Genomic DNA, 11,892 nt, shown 5'->3' with positions numbered 1-11,892 from the left:
TAGGCAGAAATTCTGAGCAGAGGCGATGGCATGAATAAGAAGTACCGTGGCAAGAAAGCATGAAACCAGAAAGTGGATCAGCCAGGGTCCTGGCAGGAATCAGCCCACTTGGCCAGGGTAATTAAGGCAAGTTCAGTGTCGTGGGCCGAACTAAGTGAAGTCAAAGAGGTGGTAAAGCAGGCCCTTGGGGCTGGCAACAATGGGGAGCCATTACATCCACTGAGCCTGAAGGGGAAGAGGAGGAAGTGGTTATACTGAAACCCAGGGAAGGGAGCTGGGGGGAGAGGTTCTTCTGACAGGAGTTCTAACTTTCTGTAGATGGATGGCGTTACCCATGGCAACCTTGACCTAATATCCTTAGAACCTGCCGTCTTAGATTTCTGTACCGTGTGCACTACAAGCAGGCAAAGTCCTCAACTCTTCTTTCTGCACAGGCCATACCTTCCTGAATTGGGCCTTGTGCTTCTCCTTCTGATCTCTGATTCTCTGTATGGTCCTGGAGGCAATTCAGGTGGTGGTGATGGGAGAATTGTTTTCTGAAGTAGTGGCCTCATGTAAGTCATTACAATTTTGTATGCAGGGAAAGGTGGATTCTATCAGACAAGATGGGAATGAGGGGTAGCAGCCTCTAATGATGAGGGAGGTACAGGGGGATTTACCTGGTTCAGAGTTCTCAGGCTCTTCTGATTCATCTGCCTAAATGTCCTCACCTTATTTCACAGGATTCAACTCCTTCTCCACTGGCGCCCTTAACTTTTTTTTTTTTTAACAGGAGATACCTGGCAAATTTTGATATTTAATTGTCACTGTGACCCTGCTCAGCCATATCTGCCCCGCAACTAAAGGGATAAGGGCCTCCTTCAAAGCTGTCTGGAGTCTTTCTAATTTTCTATTCAAGGACTAAGCTGGAAATCAGACTGCAGTATGTCTTTTTTCCCAGAGAACTTTCTCTATGGCTGGCAGGAGTGGTGTCATCTGATCTCACAACTTTAGAATTGCTATTGTCTGCCATACTATCCTGATTGTTACCTGTCCTATGCTATCGTGGTTATTAACTTGAGAAATTTTAATGCCACTGATATCCAGATAACCAGTGTCCCCTTTCCTGGTTCCAGGTTATCCATGTGCCCCTCAAATCCATCTCCTGAATCACACTTGAGGGTTGATTTCTTGGAGTCATTCCTGGTCCCTGTTACTGTATCACCCAGGGTGCCAGCGGGAAACAGATGGATGCAAATACTGAAATGTGTAGTTGAAGAGAGTTTAATAAAGGGATTGTCTACAAAAGTGTGAACAGGCTTTAGAGAGACCAACAAAGGCTAGTCTAGTTATCTGGAGTCTTGCCTAGAGAGCAAGGAAAGGGAAGTTACTAGAATACCAATAGAGAAAGCCATATGGGGAAAGCTTCCTGACAGCACCTCTGGCTTTTAGAGGGACCTTATACTAATTTTTCCCCAACTCTCTGATCTCTTGTTTGTGCTTCTAATGCCAAACCCAGTTAGAAAGAGCAAGAAAGCCACCATTGGTTAGCTTCCTGGTGCACAGAGAAGGTAGAGAGTGAATTTGGAAATATTGAACAAATATGCAAAGTGAAAATGTTCAGCATAGCTTAAAAACCCAGTTGGGCTATCAAAGAAAGTGAAGAGAGTATATGAGGTTGGAAAAGTAATTTAAGACCAGAACGTGGAGTGCTTGAAATGCTAAGAATGTGTCCTACTGCTTACATTGGTAGGTAATGGGGTATCACAGAAGACTTTTGAACAGGGAAATGACATAATCAGTGATATGTCTAGATAATTAATATGGCAACATTGTGGAAGATTGATTTGAGCATTAAAAGACCAGGTAGGGACCATTGTTGGAGGCTCTGGTAGTCACCTAGATAAGATTTAGTGGGGGCCTATGCAGCTGTCCAGAGAAAGAGAATAGGAAGTTGGCATAAAGGCAGAATTGACAAACATTGGAAACTGACCAGTTGTAAATGGCAACAAAGAAGAAAAATTCCAAGATGGCTCTGATACATTCTCCAAAAAAGAGGGGTTGGGAGCTTGTCCAATCCATGCAATGTGCAGACTAAGCTGGCTGTTAGCATTTTCATTAGGAAGAAAACTGAAGTCTTTAGTAGACAGTTAATATGATTTGATGGGAAATTTCTACCAGCCTAATTTGATTTTCCTATCACATTATTAAGATATTAAAGAAAATGATTAATAATAGAGAATCCTATAATGTGCAAGAATTCTCAGCTTAGAGGAAACATTCACACAATGATTTTAATCCCTTGATATGGAGATGACATCTTTCTAGAACTGAATGAACATATTCAAACATGGGCTGTTAATATTTGACATACCAATTGAAATATTTGCAACCTATGCTCTGAATATGCTATGAATATGATAGGTTCTAGACATTTTTCTATTTAGGAGGGCCATATGTTCACTGACATTTACTGGGTCCCTAGCTAGGTCTTTCAGTTTTAAAAGTTAATGGGCCTTTGAGAGCAGAACTTCCTTCTTCTTTTTCACACTGTTGATGTTGAAAAATAACAATAACAACAGCAACAATAATTAAAGTGATTAAAAATGACCTAATGCTTATCCAATATTTACTAAATGCCAGGCACTGCAGTAAAGACTCTCTTATTTAGTTTTCATACATCCTTCTAAGGTATTTTTTTAAAAAACATTTTATTTATTTATTAGAGAGAGAGAGAGAGAGCACACAAGAGACAGTACAAGCAGTGGGGAGGGGCAGAAGGAGAAGGAGAAACAGACTTCCTGTTGACCAGGGAGCCTGATGCTGGGCTTGATCTCAGGACCCTGAGATCATGACCTAAGCCAAAGGCAGACACTTAACTAACTGAGCCATCCAGGCACCTCCCACCCTGAAGTATCTTTAGCCTAATTTCACACATAAAGAAGTCAGGCACAAAGAAATTACTTGCCTAGAGTTACACAGGTAGCAAGTACTGAAGCTTAATTAAGAACACAAGAACTGGCCCTTTACTCTATCATGATGGCACCTGGACTTTCTTTGAGATCAAGATACGAAGCTAGAGAGAGTAGGTGTCTGGAGAGGATGGCCTGATGAGAACTGTGAACTTAGGTAGAGGGAGATAGTCAACTGTGGAAGGAGCTGGAGAAATTAATACTCTAATGACAGTCTCTTCTTGCACTCTGGATCATTGGTTGCTTCATCCCATTTGCTGAACCCAACTAGAAGCTGGAAGGTACGGGAGACAATTGATGTAGGCCATACAGGCTGACTTTTTGTAGCACAAAGCATCTTTGGAAACATTGTGAGCCTTCCTGAGACTTTGGAAAATTTCTGGAGTGGTGAGATCTTTTGGTTCCCTTCCCTTCAGAACCCTTTCATTGACACTGTCTCTAAACCATGGAGACCCAGAAATGAAACTCAGAAGTGCTGAGCATCCCAAAGACGCTACTCCTATAACAGCATTAGGGTGCAATGTAAGCATGAACTTCCTATTAGATAAATATGTTTTCTTAAGTTATCTGCCCTTGCTCCATTTAACCCTCAGGCTCTGTGGGTATTCTCTCTCCCATGTTAGACCATCTCCTCCCACTTCAATGTCTGTTTACCCTTTAATTCAATGTAATATCCTTCTCTCTGGCTCCAAATCTTAGACTTACACTTTTGACAAGTAGCTCAAAGGATCAAAAGTCCATCTGTTTCTATCTTTATTTTCTTTGGAGTTATAATATATTTTCCTGCTACATATAGGGTGTAGAATATATGTATGGGAAGGGGATGTTTGGTATTTCCACTACACCAGGACTGAAGACCTTTTGGTTGACCAAAAGGTATGATTTAAAGCATGTAGAGATAATCATTGTCCCCAAATATTGCCTTATCCTGGGACAGGCAGCAGAGAACAATAGAATATGGAACTCAGAGTGAAAAGACATAGGTTGAAATCCTATGCCACTCAACCACTTACCAGTTTCTGCCACTTGGAATAGGCTGCTTAAACTGGAACCAACCATAATTCCTGCACAACTTAGTATTGTGAGACAATTTTCTTCAGTCTCTTATATTCCTGCACAGCTTGCAAGGGTAGGTTCTGGATACCTTTGTTCTAGACTCTTTTTAGAAGAATGTATGTATAACAAACATCCATCTGAAGGGAAGGGGAGGTTTCTTACTGTCTAGTATAATGGAGATAATGTTTCCTTCTAGAGCAAAGGTCAAACATGCTTAATGCATGTTATAAAAGCCTTGGGTTCCCAACAGTTAGGGTTACTCTCCTATAATGGAGCTTTCTGCATGATCAGGAGTCATCTGGCCCAGTACATGGAGGGAACGGGGTTATGGCAACTGAGGATAAAATGCTGTTATTCTCACTGTGATGATTGGTGTGAGTAGTAGTCCTTTGTTTCCGAACCAGGAGTTTCATATTTTCTGCCACCATCCATGAAACTGTGGCAATCTAATCTGTCAGTTTACAAATAGTGTAAAATCTGTCTCATTTAATTTCTCCATTCTTGACATCTGGAATCTAAGAATGTCACAAGAGATTGCAGCAAAGAGAGCATTGGACCAGGAGTCAGAATAGCTAGTTTTGATACTGTCTAGCAATGTGACTTTAGACAAGTCACATAAGCATACTAACCCTCAGTTTCTTTGCCAGGAATATGAGAATAATAAAACATGCTTTATCTACCTCAGAGTATCTCTGTAAGAATCAAAAATGAGAATGTGTGTGCAAGTACTTTGAATAGTCATAAAGGTACTTTATTATACTGAAAAATATCAGTCTTCCTGAAATACTCTTCAAATAAACCTATTTTTTCTTTTTTTGAAAACTTAAATTCAATTAGCCAACATATAGAACATCATTAGTGCCAGATGTAGAGTTAAACATGCTTTTTCTCATGTAGATTTTGGGAAGGACCACACTAGCTGCATTTTGGGCACTAATGATCATGGAAATTTCTCAATATTGCATTTGATTTGCCTCCTATTAGACTGAATAATAATGTCCAATAAATCTCATGTCCATTTAAAATTCTGAAGTAGTAATTTTAAAGAATGAATATAAGTGAACTGCAAAGGACAGTTCAAAAATGAGCAGAAGAGATTTTTATGAGTTAATTTGTTATAGTTTTTAGTGAGAAAGGTACATGAGTATATATATATATATATATAATCAGATTATAAGAGTAAAATGACACCATGTTAAGGATCAAAGAGCATCTGTGTTGCTAGAAGCTCAAAACACATTTATTTTTGAGTGAAGATGATCTGTATGGAATATCATGGTGACCAAGCCATTTGCTAAAGAAAGATTCTAGAAAAATATGTTTAAAAAAAACCCTGTTTTATTATTTTCTTTTCTTTTATTTTATAAAGGATTTTACTTAGTTATTCATGAGACACACACACACACACACAGAGAGAGAGAGAGAGAGAGAGAGAGAGAGAGAGAGAGGCAGAGACATAGGCAGAGGGAGAAGCAGATTCTCTGAACAGATCCCAATGCGGGACTTGATCCCAAGACCCCAGGATCATGACCTGAGCCAAAGGGAGACACTCAATGTCTGAGCCACCCAGATGCCCCAAAACCCCCTGTTTTAGAATGGAGGCAAAATCCAGGTCTACACACTGAGAAATGAAGTGGGATAGTATAGATGATCAAACCACATCTCTGCTATCCCAATTAATTTTCCAATGTCTAGATATGTCCATTAACAAATTAACTAGATTCAAAATCAGCTTTTGTGTTCCCTGTAGCCAAGAAGAGAGTGCACGTTTCCTTTTCCACCTGGGAATAACAATAACATTAGCTTGGGGCCCCTTGTTTTTGTACTTTCTTGTGTTTTCTTTTGCTCTCTGATTTTTTTTTTTTTGGTTTGGATTTTGTTCACACAAATAGACTAAACTTCTTGATCACATATATTGTGCCTTACACTTTGCTTGTAACTCCCAGAATGACTTGAACGGCATGGGGAATATCACAGGCTCTGTGTTGTTTAGCTGAAGTGAATTGTTTCAAAGAAAAGCTGCTGGGGAAGCACTGAAGTTCTTCTTAAGCTCAGATGGGAGAACTGCAATGAGCTGTGCTAGAGAAGGTGCTAGAGAAATACAAAGGAATCGGAATGATCACAGGAGTGTTGGCTCTGGCTGAAATCCAAGTTGGGTAATTGCATCCTGTCTACCGAAAGCCCCCTGCAGTTCCAATCAGATATGGTACTCAGCTTCATTTCTTTTCTAAAGTCTGTGCTATCATAAATAGAGGCTACATGCAAAGAGTGAGTGAAAAGGCCAGGAAGCTGAGTATGTGTGACCAAGAGCCTCAGTATACCCCTGCTTCCCCATACTTGAATGGCATGACTTAACTTCTTCATTCTTATCTTCAGGGAGGTGGTTTGCATCATCCTCTGAAGAGATGGAATAAAAACAGGTAAAAATTATGGAAGAAACCCAATTTTGGTTAAACAGTCCCCCTCCCTGCAAGAGAGAATAATATGATTATCTGATGAACTGTGAGCCATGCATGCAGGTAGATGTTAGGTTTTGGAAATTTAGGGCCTCCTGCCACTTGACTTTTGCCTAAATTATTTAGACACTCCACATAGTTCTGGTTACAATGTTACTTTCAAGGAGACGGACTAGAAGAGGTGGGGAGATGGACACTCCCACCCCCATTATACCCCGCATTATACTTAGGTCCATTAAGAACAAGCTCCTAATGATTTCCTCTTCTTGGCCCATAATGAAGTCAAATTGACTCTGATTGTCATCAATAATTAATGAGTCCAGTGGTTCTCTGCATCTCCAGGCCATTTGGCAGATGGCACTGTCGATTTACTATTGTGCTTGCCATTCTGGAAGCTTCTCAAAGTGGTTTATATTGTGAAATCTAGTTATAAAAGGCTTTGCACTTCAGGCATTCTCCAGGTTTTGACATTCTCTGTGTTACTTTTTCTTCCTGTGACTGTGGCAGAAGAGGAATAACTACATTATATTGTCAGAGTTCATTTTTTCCCCCTCTACTGCAAGGTGAATAAAACAAGAAAACATATATGTATTTATACAGCCAATGAGAAAATACGTTGGTTAAGATAAATGGCTTTGTAGGAAGGTATGAAGCACCCAGTGACCCAATATCAAAAAGAAAGATTTATTACGAAGGTTGAGAAGTGTCCAAGGAGCAGTATTCAACCAAAATCTGAAAGCTTTATAAGCTTAAAAAAATTTTTTTTAGAGTCCATGCTAAGATAAATGACTCCGGTATTAGTGAGAGCTGAGTTAACTCAGGTAAAAGTTTGAAGTAAAAAATAACATACTAGGAGTAGTGTGTAGATATATGGTATCAGATTAACCTAAGGGAAAAGGATTACCATATCTTTTATTGTCATGGGGGCTGGGATTTTGGCATAAGATATTTATTTGATTTCCCATACATCATTTCAGTGTAAGAAAAGGATCAGGTGAGGTGGAATGTCCAGTGAAATGCAGCCATATCAGACGAAAATGTGCTCTGTAAATATAAAGAAGACCTAGGATAAGTTCTAGGTCCATATTATAAATTTATATCCTCTTTATAAAATTCTTTTAGGAAACTAAAATTTGTGAAATGTCTGCATACACGGGAGAATGTTACCTGAGATTCTTTCATTTGGAGGTGTTTTTCCTGTTAGAAGACATGAGTCCAGGGCTAATAGAGTTGATAAGCACATTTTTGTTTAGATGCTTTAAAAAACTGTCTTCCAGGGATAGAGTTCCAAAAAAGTCTGCTCCAGGAATGGAACTTTCTCTGCACAGATTCTACCTCTGGGGAACAGTTTGAGTCCTGGAGCCCAAGAAATTTCCCTTTATCTTCTGAGTCCTTGCTTAACTTTGCCAATCATTAGTTTCCCATTAGGTAGTTGTATTAAATTTCAAGTCATAGCTTCATAGAAGACCTAGTTTTTGACCTTGATTTTGCATTATGTAATTCCTTCTGATTCATACTACAATATCTGGAAGGTTGAAATGTTTAACTTTTCTCTTTAAGGTGATACCTTTGTTTAGTTTTCTTGAAGCAGAAACTTTTGGTATGCCTCACTTAACACAGGAAAGGTTCCAGACAAGCAGATACAAGCCCTCTCCAACAAATAATAGGACCAAGATGGTTAGATTAAGAGGAGTAAAGCCTTTAGTATATAAAAATATAAAACAATTGTGAGGAAACGCTCCACACTGCCTTTGGGAAGGTTGGGAGCTTGGTATTGGATACATGGGTATTTGGATAGATGTTATATCTTTTAGAAGAGGAGTGAGCACATCAAGATACAGATTTTTCACAGAAAGGTGGTGCTTTTCATAAATCTTACCTCCTCTTTGTCCATTATCAAGTGCCCTATTATACCTAAGTTACCTTAGGTGGCACCCCACCAACAAAGCCTTGATATGTTAGCCCCGTTGATTCTGCACTGGTTAAAACAACTGGCTAACCCTCCCTCAGTGATCAGAAGCACATCTCCAAGGATAAGTAGAAATGAATGACCTCAGATGATTGAGAGAAGACCTCAAGACGTTCACAGGCATTATGACTATGGACACCTACTTCCTTTGCCTTTTACTTCATGGTAAGTCATCTTTGGACTCACCAACATGAAACTCCAGTTCAAACTTTCTACAAAGAGAGATGAAGTTCTTGGTACTGAGACAATGAAATTTCTAAGTATGATATCCCCAAAATTAAGTAACTCATCTGCTCATTAGGGTCTTATGAATTTTCTGACCCTACATTCTTTCATCATCTTGGGAGAACCTAGAACTATGAAGAAGGTGGGAGTGGGCAAAGGTACATACAGTTGTTCTTGGCCGTTGTAATCTTTGTTGAAAATAGCATTTTATGGGGTTTTTTTAAATATGAAAATATGACTTAATCATTGTTGAAAACTGATAAAGGGTGAAAAGTTACCCAAAACAACTATAACCTGGCAATCCAGAAATAGCTGCTATCAATATTTTAGAGTAATGCCATTTTAGCATATTAGTATTTTGGATATTAATAGTAATATTTGGAGTATATGCATATGTGACACAAATAATTGATGTACAGTTTTCATATGTACAGTTTTGTATCTTGTTTTTAAAACTTAACAAAATAATAGGAGCATTTTGTGAGACTATTCAAACTCATTAAAACAGGTAATTTTTAATGGCTGCATAGAAGCTATTTAATGATAGCGCAATAACGTGTTTTATTTAGTCTTGGTAATTTTTAGAAGTAGAAAAAAATGGCTATTGTTGAAATAAACATTAAGGGAGTTTCCAGAGTATGTGAGAAGAATGGGAATTCAATTTGATTGTATTCCACAATTCACTGTCTACCATGGGCAAGGTTGTCTGTTAATTCTGGGGCCACAAGGATAAATAAACACACATCTTGTCCTCAGAAGAGATTCCCATGTAATAATAAGAACCACCCCATTTTGTAGAGCAGTTTGTAGTTATACTAATTTCTTCTACATACCATTCATTTGATCTTCACAAAGGCTAAGAGGTAGGTTAAGTTCATGAGGCCCATTTTACAGGTGAAGCTCACGAGTTTAATCACCTGTATATAGTTAACCAAGCAACTCAATGGCAGAGCCTGTCTTCTCTCCTGGTCCAAATTTTATTCTATACAACTTGCTGCTTCAGAGCCCTGTGATCTTTGCACTCCCCAGCAGGGTCCCCAGTTCTGCTTTTTACCTGTCTTTCATCATCTGCTGCTAATGGGTTGCTGTGAGGTGGAATAGCTAGTCTTCTGCATCCTTTGGTTTTCCTTCACCCCCATCCTCACTGTGTCCTCAGGATGTTGCTCTTGTGAGAATAACACAGGGACCCTATAACAATAGCTTCTGAATGGCTGAAAAAAGAGGCTGAGACTGTAAAGGGAAATCTTCCAGGGAAGGAGGGAAGGAGAAAAGTAGGATGGGACAATGGAAGGGAAGAAATGAGAATGTGGGAGATTCGGAGGCCAAATGTGGAAAATAAAAACATTAGGGGAGAGTGAGAAGGGAGGGCCTTGATTTGGGGGGAAGGTGGCTGAATTAGAGAGATAATGAGAAAGGAAAGGAGGACTCCTTGAAGCCACCTCAGCATTCTGAGCCTTAGGTTATTTTGTTGTTATATTTTAATGGGCTTTGGCTCTTTTTCTTTTTCTCTCTCACTGCATTAGTGGAACCATTCAGATAGGAAAGAAAAAAAATAGGAAAATGGTAATAGTCAATTTAGAGGAAAAAAAGAAACCACACACACAGGGAAAAATCACCAGACGCTAGCACAAAGATGCACTCACCTTTTCCTGCGGGTCTCTCTGCCAGCTGGTACAGAGCTGACACAGCTCTCTTCAAGAAATGCTAGAGAGGGGCCCAATGGGAGGACTTGGGGAAGGAGCAGAAATGGGGATGTCAGAACCCAGAGGGAGCAGGAAGGTAGCATGAGGGACTTGAAAGGTTCAGTTGCAGATTGTCATGAATGTCTGACTGCCTTCTGTTCAAGAGGCAGGGCTGCAGAGTTGAGAGTTGGCAGAAGAAAAGTCAGGGAGACAGAATGCTCATGGACGGATGTGCCCAGGATAGATTTCCTGTCCGAATTCTTGGGGGTTGTCACTGACTTTCTCTACCTCACTGGCTTTGTTATTAGTGTCATCACCTTTTTGTCTCCACTAGAAATTTTCATTGCCAGCTGAGCAATCTTATTTATCCCCATGCCTAAGAGGGCTTATGATGTGTTTGATGTTAAGTCTGGCTCTTTAGAATACTTGAACAGAAAGTAGAACAGAATTCTTAGTTTTATCTTTAACTCTTTTTTTTTTAAAGATTTTATTCATTTATTCATGAGAAACACAGAAAGAGAGAAGCAGAGACACAGGCAGAGGGAGAAACAGGCTCCACACAGGGAAGCCTGATGTGGGACTCGATCCCAGGACTCCAGGATCATGACCTGAGCCAAAGGCAGATGCTCAACTGCTGAGCCACCCAGGCATCCCGTATCTTTAAATCTTATTATATTTTGTAGACATATGATACTATTGATTCTATTATCAGTGTATATGCATACATATATGATGATGATAATGATGATGATGATGATAATGTATATTTGGAGGCTTTTAGAACATTCTAGGAACTATCCTAAGCAAGCTACAAACATCATTGTATTCACTTTTCATAATTATCCTGTTGAGGTAGGTAGCATTCTGGTCATGATTTCATAAGTGCATAAATGCAATACTAAAAATGATAACTTGACTTAGCCATTAAGCAAGATTTGAAGCCATTAGAAGGTGGGCAGAATAGTCACATGATTTAATTTATTTTAAAAGTGACATCTATTAATATATTTTAATGTGTTTTGCTGCTATATGGACTGTAGGGAATGGGAACAGAAACTAAAGGCTGCTTAGGAAGTGAGAAATAGTAGTGGCTTGAACCAAGGTTGGAACAGATGGTTGATGAGAAGTCATGTTCTCAATGGTTTGATGGTAAAACACAACAAAATAAAACAAAAGTTCTGATGAGTTGGCTGTGGGATATGAGAGAAGGAAAGAAATCATGGATGAAAACATGGTTTTGGCCTGAACAAACAAAAAAGGAGTTGCCTTTAACTGACATGGGAACAGTTGAGGGAGGAGTGGCTTGAAAGGCAAACATAAGGATATCAGTTTGGGACATGCTAAGTTTGAGATGTCTATTAGACAGCCAATATTTGGAGTTAAAAGTAGATGTCATGTTTGGGTATATAAACTTGGTTGTCATCTACATGAACATGACATTTAAAGTCCTTGTGCAGATAGGATCACCCAAGGAATGAATGTAGACAGAGAATGCAGAGGACTAAGGCTCCAGCCAATGGACACTCAAATGTTTAAAAATCAGGGAACTGAGG

Source organism: Canis lupus, chromosome 5 (genome assembly GCF_011100685.1).
Source record: "Canis lupus familiaris isolate Mischka breed German Shepherd chromosome 5, alternate assembly UU_Cfam_GSD_1.0, whole genome shotgun sequence".
NCBI classification, from domain to species: domain Eukaryota; kingdom Metazoa; phylum Chordata; class Mammalia; order Carnivora; family Canidae; genus Canis; species Canis lupus.
The sequence above is the reverse complement of the archived record's forward strand: the minus strand, read 5'-3'. Positions refer to the sequence as shown.